A 10432-nucleotide genomic window follows, 5' to 3' on the forward strand; every position below is an offset into this window, starting at 1 on the left:
AATCTCGTATTTTGAGTGACTTCCTCACATATAGGACTGTCTACCACTCTTATGGCAATGCCTTGGACACGGCCAAACAAACATATTTTCAGTCTCAACTTTTCAGCTTCTAACCCAAACAACTTTTGAATACATTTTTTTTTTATTAATTTTTATTGGGAAGTCCAACAAAAGAGATAAATACATGCATTTGAGACCACAACAAAGTGAGTCATTACAAAGTCCTTTTTCAGAACATACAAAGGGAGTTATGGTATAAGTACAGGTAATAATTGCCCGAATTAACTAAGATTTGGGGACAGGTTCCTAAATTAGAGGAGGAAGAAAAGAAGAGAGTGACTACAGGCAAGATGGAAAGAAAGCGAGATATAGAAAGAGAAGAAATAAAGGAGATAGAAGGGATAAAAGAGGAAAAAGCCTTTCATCTCACCACGTCCATGCCGAAAATATAAAAGAAGGAAGGGAGGAAGGAGGGGGGGGGGGGCGCACTCCGCATCCTATCAGCATAGTTAATATTGCAACTTTAGTACGGTTGCCAATAAAGTGATATTAAGATGTAGATATAGATCTCAATAAGCACCAAGTTGTGTTTTCAAAGATGCACATTATATCCTCTGATTGTGATTTCGGAACATAATCTAAATAAACATTCCACCGTTTGTAAAATAAATTGACTCCTTTTTCAATGTCCGAAGTAGCTAAGCATCTATCAGTAAAGAATAGAAAGGAGTTCCTGAGTAATACTGGTTTCACATTGCAAACCTGCTTTCAACCCATTTTTGTAAACGGGTCTTAAAACGGGTCAATAGCCAGTTAAACCCCTTTCATATTGCATGTTGTAAACGGTATATTGCAGTTTCAATACAGTTTTTGTACCTTTCAGATTCAACTCGTTTCACCCATAGAAAGCCATACAATGTCATTGCAAATGTTTATTTCCTGCTTGTGGGCGGGGATCATGCAGGGAGATAACCTATCACCCTTGTGTGGTTATCATTTGTAGCAAATACCGTTTCTAAGATGTTCAGACTGCAGGGAAAACGGCTCAGAAACGTGTAGGATCCTGCTTTTAACACGTTTCAAAATACCGGTTGACAATGGAGCTTTCACACTGCAGCTGTTCCTGTTTTGAAACGGTAAAAAAAGGCAATATACCGTGTTATGGGCCCCAGGGGCGGATTTAGGGGTATGGCCGCCCATAGGCACAAACATATTTGCCGCCCCCTATTAGACATGAGGGGGGCTGGGGGGGGGGGGGGAGAGAGAGAGAGATATGAGGGAGGGGGAGGGGAGACATAGATGGAAAGAGAGGAGACAGGAGGGGAGGAGAAAGAGTATGAGACAGGTAGGGCAGGTGGAGAGAGTATAGAAGAGAGGAGAGAGACCGGTATGTGGAGAGAGAAAAACAGTTAAGAGAGAGGGGGCTGGGGGAGAGTGAGTGCAGGGGTATGAAAGGCTTCGGACAACACCTTATTCCTCCTAATGTCCCCCACCCACCAACCCCAGTACAGGCTGCACTGTGCCTTCCCCCATTTCTCTGAGTACCTGAAAGACATGGCAGCAGGTCTCCTGGCTAGCACAGGGTCCGCCGGGTCTTCATTGTCAAGTTCAGCCTTAGGCTCCCACCAGCGCGGTAAGTAGTGTGGGACGGAGGTAGCGCCACCGGCGGTAGTAGAACTCGACCGCGGCTCACACTGGCTCTGGTTGCTCCCTCTCACCAGCACTGGTGAGGGGAGCATGGAGCGGTGGCAGCGGGAGCTTGACCGCGGCAACTCTGCTGGAGGGGAGGATTGCGCAGCGGTACTGAGGAGGCGTTACTGACAGGGATAGAACTGTAGCAGGGTGAGTGTGGGACTGCGGCAGCACTGAAGGGGGGGGGGGGGGGGCTGAACTCCATTTAGTGGCTAAGGCTTAAGCTGAGGTTCTTTTTCTCACCATCCCCCCGCGAGGGGAGCATGGGATGGTGGGAGCGCAGGAGGGACTGCTAGCTTCTGTTGTGTTGAATGGGGGAGCGTGGGACTGCCCGGCGCCCAGACAGCACTATATTTTTAAAAGTACTTCAAAGGGTGCAGACAGCTGCCGCCCCTAAAAGGGTGCCGCCCCTAGGCACGTGCCTCACGTGCCTAGTGACAAATCCGGCCCTGATGGGCCCCATACATCAGCAATCACAATTTATGGATTTTCAGATACAGGAATTTTTTGGCCAGATAAATGGATTTTACAATCTATCTGACTTTGCCCACACATTACAGATTTATATCAGTGATCGGCAGATTTTTCCATCTAAAGATTGCATCTTTATATCTGGAAATTGCCCAATTGATTGTCATTTCAGCTGTTCATAATGTAAATAGATGAAGAAGACGAATTGGGAATGCCCACACATATAAAAAAGATCTGCAGATAATACCAGATTATTAAACATGTTTAAAAACCTGATTAAGCAATCGATTGGCGATTATGATTGGGATTGCCAAAAGGGGGAGCCCACACATCTAAAATATTAATTGTGGCAATCATCTCCATATCTGAAAATTGTCACAATTAATTGCTGATGTATTGGGCCCTTAACAGCTGCAATGTGAAAGGGGTGTAAGTGTACTCAACAGTGGTGGTTTATTTGATATCCACTTTTGTAAAAGGGTCTTCCTGGCAATAGTAATTAAGATAGTTAAAAATGGTATAGGAAGTCATGTGTCCTTGAATCCTACACCCTGGCCCACAGTTTCCCAATATCACCGGGGAGTAAGTCGATAGATACATTTAATTTTAATGGTGTATCGGGACGTTAAAGAGAAAAATGCGTTTAGCGGGGATACGATCGATTGTAGGCCAGTTTTAATAGTGCATAGTGTCTGTATTGAAGGTATAGATAAAATTGGGAGTGTGGTAATCCATACTTCTCCATAAGATGTTGGAAGGAATATAGGGTCTTCCCCTGGATCAAAAATACCTTTGATTGCAGCGATGCCTTTCTCTTTCCATGTGTTGTAATGAGCAATTGATAGAGAAGGTGGGAAATCTGGATTTCCCCAGAGTGGGATGAATTTTGATTTAGAAGGGTTTGATTTTACGTTTTTGTTAATAAAGAGCCACGCTTTATAGGTGTCCTTAAATAGGATGTTTGAAAAAACATCTTTAGGAATTTTTGAGGGGGGTAAGTGTAGAAGGGCCGCGGGGGAAATACGGTGAAAATAGTTCTTCTTCTAGTCTTAGGCTAGTGGAGCGTTCTGTGCGCAAGCACCAGTCAGAGATGTAGCGAAGAGCTGCCGCTCTAGAGAAGGTGGAAGCGTCTGGTAAACCCAGACCTCCTTTAGGTTTAGAAGGTATTAGCCGTTGTCTAGATATTATTGGTTTCTTACCCCTCCACAGGAATTTTAGAAACGCCTTTCTACATTTATCATCATCAGGGGAGAAATTTAATAGGATGAGAGAATCAGAAAGTGAGAGATTTGGTAAGAAATCTCCAGTTTTTTTCAAAGCGGCAATCATTTACACTGCAAATTCAAACCGGTTGAACAGTGTAAATGATTGCCGCTTTAAAAAAACTGGAGATTTCTTACCAAATCTCTCACTTTCTGAATCGCTCATCCTATTACATTTCACCCCAGGTTTGGTAAGGGAGAGGGGGAGCATTTGGAGGGGATACGCAAGTTTTGGAAACAGGATGTGTTTAATGACAGTCAGTCGACCTAATAGGGACAATGGTAAATTCGTCCAATGTGACAATTGTTGAAGCACTTTGTTGATGACTGGGGGGAAGTTAGCTGAATATAATTTGTGAATAGAGGGAGTGATGAAAATGCCTAAATACTTTAGTTTAGTTAAGGTAGTGCGGAAGGAAGAGCTGATGATAGGGTGTTGGGGTAATTGGTCAGGGCAGGAGAGTGGGAGGACTCTGGATTTCTGCCAATTGATTTTATAACCTGCAAACGAACTAAATTTATTAATTTCCATCAAAATAGCTGGGATCGACTGGGAAGAATTAGAAAGAAATAACAACATGTCATCAGCAAAAGGTCACAATTGCAGTGTTTGTTTTCCTAGAGAGATACCTTTAAATTGGGAATTGAGGCGTAGTGCGCATGCTAGTGGCGAAATGGGTCAGAGATAAAATCATTTGCCACAATCTTAGATGAGGAGGAAGCATAAAGGGATTGCAGTAGAGTAATATTTAAGGGTGGGAAGCCAAAACGGGAGAGAGTTTCGAAAAGGTGATCCCACACTACCAGGTCAAACCCCTTCTCGGCATCCAGTGACAATAGAACATTGAGGGTGTTCTCATGTAGATCTTCACAATGCTGCAGAACAGAGAGAACCTTCCGAAGATTTGAGACTGAGGGTGAGATTTAATAGGATGAGAGATTCAGAAAGTGAGAGATCTGGTGAGAAATCTCCAGGTTTTTTTTAAAGCGGCAATCATTTACACTGCAAACCAGTTTAATTTTGAAATGTAAATGATTGCCGCTTTAAAAAACTGTCGCTTTCTCACCAAATCTCTCACTTTCTGAATCTCCCATCCTATTAAATCTCACCCTGAGTTTCTGCCCCAAACAAACCTGTCTGGTCACAGTGAACCAGTGCTGGTACTATATGCTTAAGGCGTTCCGCAATAATTCTAGTGAAAATTTTATAATTCACGTTGAGAAGTGATACAGGCCGATATGTACCTGGCAGTGTGGGATCCCTACCCGGTTTAGGGAGGACTGTCAATAAAGCACCAATGAAGTAGCAGGGGGGGGGGGGGGGGGGTTTGCGGGGAGTAGGACCTTTTAGATATTTGTTGCTTTTGAATACATTTAAATCACTTCTAAACCCTCCCTCACCCACCCCACCAGCCACTGTCAGTGTACAGGAACTTGCTTCCTACTTCAAGGACAAGTTGGTAAGATCCAATATGAAATGTTAAGGTGCCCATACACTAGTAAGATTTATCTTCAGATCTGGCTGGTTGGAACAAAAACATGGTTATGGATGAGTGACAGTTTGTCAGTTTTCCAGCATTTCCAAGCAAATTGTCAACTGTCATTTGTCATCCATAACCATGTTTTTGTTCCCACCAGCCAGATCTGAAGATAAATCTGCGTGTGTATGGCCACCTTTATGCTCCGACTCAGTCAGTGAGCTTCTCAATTCTTTACCTTAACCCTCTGGCATTCTCCCTTTATTTGATCCTACAAATGAAGATGAAGGGTCAACACTGTTAGGATCTGGCAGACTAGAAACCATATGTCAGTATCCAGAGTAAAGCAACGGGCTGGTAAAGACAAATGGCTGCGGAGGAGGTCAGACACCAGGTGTGGAAAGGTAACTGATGAGTAGTGACCAGGGATGTGAGATTAACCCCTTCTGTGCAGAAAGTCTGAGAACACCACAATGCCTGGGAACAGGGGAAAGCAGCAGCTAGCAATGACATTAATCTAGCCAGGACCTGGATGCAGCTCAAATGAATGTCCACAGAAATAAAGATGAACTACTTTATTCAGGCAGCAAAGAATAAAGGGTACTTATATGTTATTTGGGAGCCCACTAAGCTATTTGCTTAGTGGGCTATTCTGCGTAGGGAAATCGCATCGCATGGGCCATTTTAAGGGCCATGCAATGCAATGCGATTTTCCTATGTAATTTATTCACTGCTCTCTTAGCCCCGGGGGATCGCATCGCACCTCCCGCAAAATTGCATGCAATGCGATTTTATAGCGTGTGCGATGCCATGACATTAGGTATACAATAATAGCATTGTATGACATACAATGAGGTTTTAAGCACCCCCCCCACTATCCACGCCACCCCGAAGCGTGGCGAGCGGCGGCAGTACGCGTCCTCCGACCTTTTCATACCCCCACTATCCACGTTGGCGTGGAGTCGATTTTATATAGTGTTTCGAGCGCAGCGAGCCTCCGAGCCCGAAACATGGCGAGCGGCCGCGGAATACATGTAAAGCAATCCGCTTCCCCTAGCGGGGCTCACTGCGCTCGCCACTCTATATAGAATCAACTCCACCTCGACGTGGATAATGGGGGTATGAAAAGGTCGGAGGACAAGTTCCGCTGCGCTCGTGGCGTGGATAGTGGGGGGGCGCCTAAAACCTCATTGTATGTCATGCAATGCTATTATTGTATACCTAATGTCATGGCATCGTACACCCTATAAAATCGCATGCCATTTTGCGGGAGGGGAGGTGCGATGCGATCCCCTGGGGCTAAGAGAGCAGTGAATAAATTACATAGGAAAACCACATTGCATCACATCGCATCGCATTCCCGTTAAAATGGCCCATGCGAAGCGATGCGATTTCCCCAAGTAACCGTACGTATGCTAATTGGGCACACAACTAACATATAAGTACCAAATAAAGTATAAATTCCACAACAAACAAAGTAACTTCCAGGGTACAAGAAATGCAGGTAGATAATGCAAAGTAATATAGATAATTGCAGGATGCAGAGTAGTGGGAGAATGCAGGCCAGCCACTCGGTATATGGTAAGTAATAGCAGGAACCAAAGTGCTTAACTGGAAATTCCTTCTGATCACAGGCAAAGCAATATCCAGGCAAGGTTAATAACCGGCAAGGCAATGTCCAGGCAAGGCTGCTTACCTGAAGGAGCACAGGGCATCCACACATGGAGCAGGAACAGAAACTATGACGTAGAGATGGCCATCGACCATCGATGATTCTAAACCATCGATGGTTCATGGCCGATGTCGAATACTTTTGCCATCGATGGGGGAGAACCAGATGGTTTCCCTCCATCGATGTAACAGCAAAACGATGCTTTTTCAAAGTGCCGGGACACAGACCATAGCTCCGCCCCCGACACCCACAAAGCCCCGACCCCATGTTTTAATTGGCCCACAGGCCAATCAATCAAACACAATGGCTGACCATCGATATGTAAAAATATCGATGGTAAGCCATTGCATAGTTTAGCACTATTGATGGTCAGTTGCAGAATTGCCATCGATGGCAACCTTCGATGGCAATTGCAACGATGGCCATACCTACAATGACCAGTAGGGCGGAGTGAATGCAGCTGATAGCAATATGAAGCACACACCCCCAGCTGCTTGCTACTAACACACGGCCAGACAGGACAGAGTGTAACGCACCCTTTAACCCTGGTACTCCAATACCTCTATACCCTCAGAAGTACTGTAAGTAAATCTCTATGTATGTACTGTGCTCATCCCAACCTAACTTAACATTGGAAATCTCTCTCTCTCTCTCTCTCTCTCGCTCTACTGGTATCTTTCCTTCAATGTTCAAACACGCAGTTTTTACTCCCATTCTAAAAAAAAAAAGCAAAATTCTGACCCTAGCACTCTCTCAAACTACCGTCCAAACTCTCAGCTTCCATGCACCTCCAAGCTACTTGGGAGACTTGCCTACATGCGCCTCACAGTTTTTTAATTCACACAACTTACTGGACCCGCTTCAGTCAGGCTTTCATTCCCAACACTCCGCAGAGGCAGCACTGACAAAACTAGAGAATGATCTGATCACTGTGAAGTCGAAAGGCCATTACTTACTTATACCCCTTCTCAGAGGCGTAACTAGAATGATGTGGGCCCCATAGCAAAATCTTGGACGGGGCCCCCCTAATGGCACTACAATGACCGGGGGGGGGGGGGCTTGCACCAGAAGAGAGAGAGAGAGAGTGAGAGTGAAAAAAAAAGGGAAAGAGGAGATGGAGGAAAGAGAGAGGGAGGAAGCGTGGGGAGGAGAGAGGACTAAGACTAGGGGCAGAGAGAAAGGTGGAGTAAGTTTGGGCTGAGAGAAAGATGTGCAGTATGAAAGAGAGCAGGGAAGAAAGAGGGAGAGATAGAGAGAGAGACAGGAGAGAAAGCAGGACAGGCAGCCCCCCCCCCCCCCCCAAGATGGCGCTATATAACTGCTACCTTACCCCATTACCTACAGGTGCCCCTGTGTAATTACAACCCCCCCCCCAGAACAAAGTAAAGGTGCCGCTGCGTAAAGCCCCCAGGGCAGATGACGGTACCTCTGGCAGCAGTCTTCACCCTGTCAGGGCTCCACAGCACGCCACATGATCTCAACAGCGCCGGGTGTCTGCATCATGACCCGGGAGATGCACCCACGCCGTGTCTCCCGCGCCTTGTCTCCGGACTGCACATCAGTGCCGGAAACTGCACAGGCGGCTGGGTCTCCCGAGTCCTCATCACCGCGCCGGTCACTCTGCACACCGGCGCACATCAGTGCCACTGCCGGAAACTGCACAGGCGCTTTTGTATGTCGCGCTGGGGCTGGTCACTACTAGAGAGTGACGTTGAGCCCCAGGAGCGACTAGTTGGAGTCTGGACTACCACTTTCACAGTGCTGCGCTGTCCCTGGGACAAGGGACAGTGGCGCTGTCAGCCTGCCACTGCCCGCAGCATTACTTAAAAATTAAAAGGGTGCTGCAGGGGATGTTTGCTTGGCCCCGGGCCCCCCCAGCCCCCGGGCCCCATAGCAACTGCATCCCCTGCACCCTTACGCCACTGCCCCTTCTCCACCCAAATCCCAGATCCGACCCAGTATTTGGAACACGGTTCCAAGCCAGGTCGGATCCGGGATTTTCACCATTTATACGGGTGCCGGACGGCGCCCCAACAGTCGGGATTCCGTCATTACTCCGACGTCGGAATCCCGACTGCTCCCTCGTGGGGGTCCACGACCCCCATAGAGGGAGAATAAAATAGGTGGCGAGCGCAGCTCGCCACCGTGCCCGCAGCGAGCCCGCAAGGGGCTTCATTGCGCTCCCCCCGCTGTGCAGTCGGGATTCCGACGTCTGACTAATGACTGTCGGAATCCCGACTGTCGGGCAAATATACCACACCCGTTTACACTGCGGTGCCAACCTGCAGTGTGAACGGGGGGCGGCGCTTGGAGATGACATCATCTCCAAGAGCCGGGAGAGCTGATCACCCCACTGGGACCGGCGATCGTCACGCTGGGGACACGCCCAGCACCAGGGGCGGATTGGTAACGATATCCGTCCCGGAGAACAATCTGAAGCAGCCGAGGGGAGGGGGGTGCTTGCGCTACTGCCCGGGGGGGGGGGGGGGTGCTCGTGCTACTGCCCGGAGGGGGGGGGGGGGGGGGGGTTGGGTGCTCTCGCGCTACTGCCCGGGGATGGAAAGGGGGGCGGTGCCTGCTCTACCGGGGGGGTATTTGGTGTGCTTGTGCTACTTCTAACACTTACCAATGCCGAATCCCACCACCACATGGCCGCCCAGCAGGGTCTCCTTGTCCCGGGCAGCAGCCATCACCACTGCCCCGGCGGTGAAGAGCAGGCTGGCCAGGAGGATGCACGGTCTGCGCCCCAGGACTCCGTTCAGCACCCCGCCTGCCAGCACTGCACGCTCAAGGTCTCCGCCGGTGGCAGCGCAGGACTGGGCAGCTCCTGTTCCCCGGCTGTTGATGCTGGTGCAGGAGTCGGGTGATGTCACACACCAGCGACCGCAGCATAGCCCAAAACAAATATGGCCGTCGCATAGGATGACGCCAGCACCGGCCCGGATAGCAGCGGCCCTGGTAGCCCTGGTACCTGGTGGAAATCTGGACCAGCCCACCGGGAATCGGCCCGGTTTCCCGGCGGGCCAATCCGCCCCTGCCCAGCACCAAGGTAAGCTGCTGGGCTGCCCTCAGCCCCGTGCACCCCCCCAGCCCCCATCTGCGAGGTGAATGGATGCTGCACACTGGCATCCATTCACCTCCTTCCTGCCTCCGCTGCTGTCTGCACAGTACAGCAGTACAGCAGACAGAAGCGAAAGCTGTGTGCGCCCCCCTGCCCAACCTCCATGTTGACCGCAGGACGCCATGGTCTGGAGGTTGGGTTCCCCCATTGCTCTAAACGGCAGATGGGTCGTATCGGAGTCGGGAGGTCTGACCGGCTGCACATAAGATTGCTAAATCTTGTGTGGAGCCTCCAGTTGGGGGACACTGGGAGGTAAGCAGGGGCAGCGGACAACGAGGCGGCGGACGCCGGTGAGGGGAATGGAGAGTTGGGCAGGAGGAGCAGGGAGCTGCAAGAAAAAAACCTCAATACAAATGAATGGGCAGCCAGTGATTGGCTGATCGCTCTCTTAGCCAATTCTGATTGGCTGAGAGAGTGCTCAGGCAATCACTGGCTGCCCATTCATTTGTATGGGCTTTTTTTTTTTCTTGCAGCACTGACAGCTCTCTTCTCCCCCTGCCCAGCTCTCCGTTACCCTCGCCGGCGTCCCCAGCCCGCCACCTCTATGTCCGCCGCCCCCCCCCCTGCTTCCTCCACCTGCAGCTCCCCGGGAGTTGCATATGCGATTTATCATATACAAAACTTGGCACATCAAGTGCCTAATCATGTGTACCCCTCCTGGGGGTCGCCGGGGAAATCAGGTTTGACTTCTCCTTAGGACCCTGTTACCATTCGCCTGCCCGCTGTGTGCCTGCGA

The sequence above is a fragment of the Crinia signifera genome, chromosome 2, assembly GCF_055691185.1.
Source record: "Crinia signifera chromosome 2, ASM5569118v1, whole genome shotgun sequence".
Classification (NCBI taxonomy): domain Eukaryota; kingdom Metazoa; phylum Chordata; class Amphibia; order Anura; family Myobatrachidae; genus Crinia; species Crinia signifera.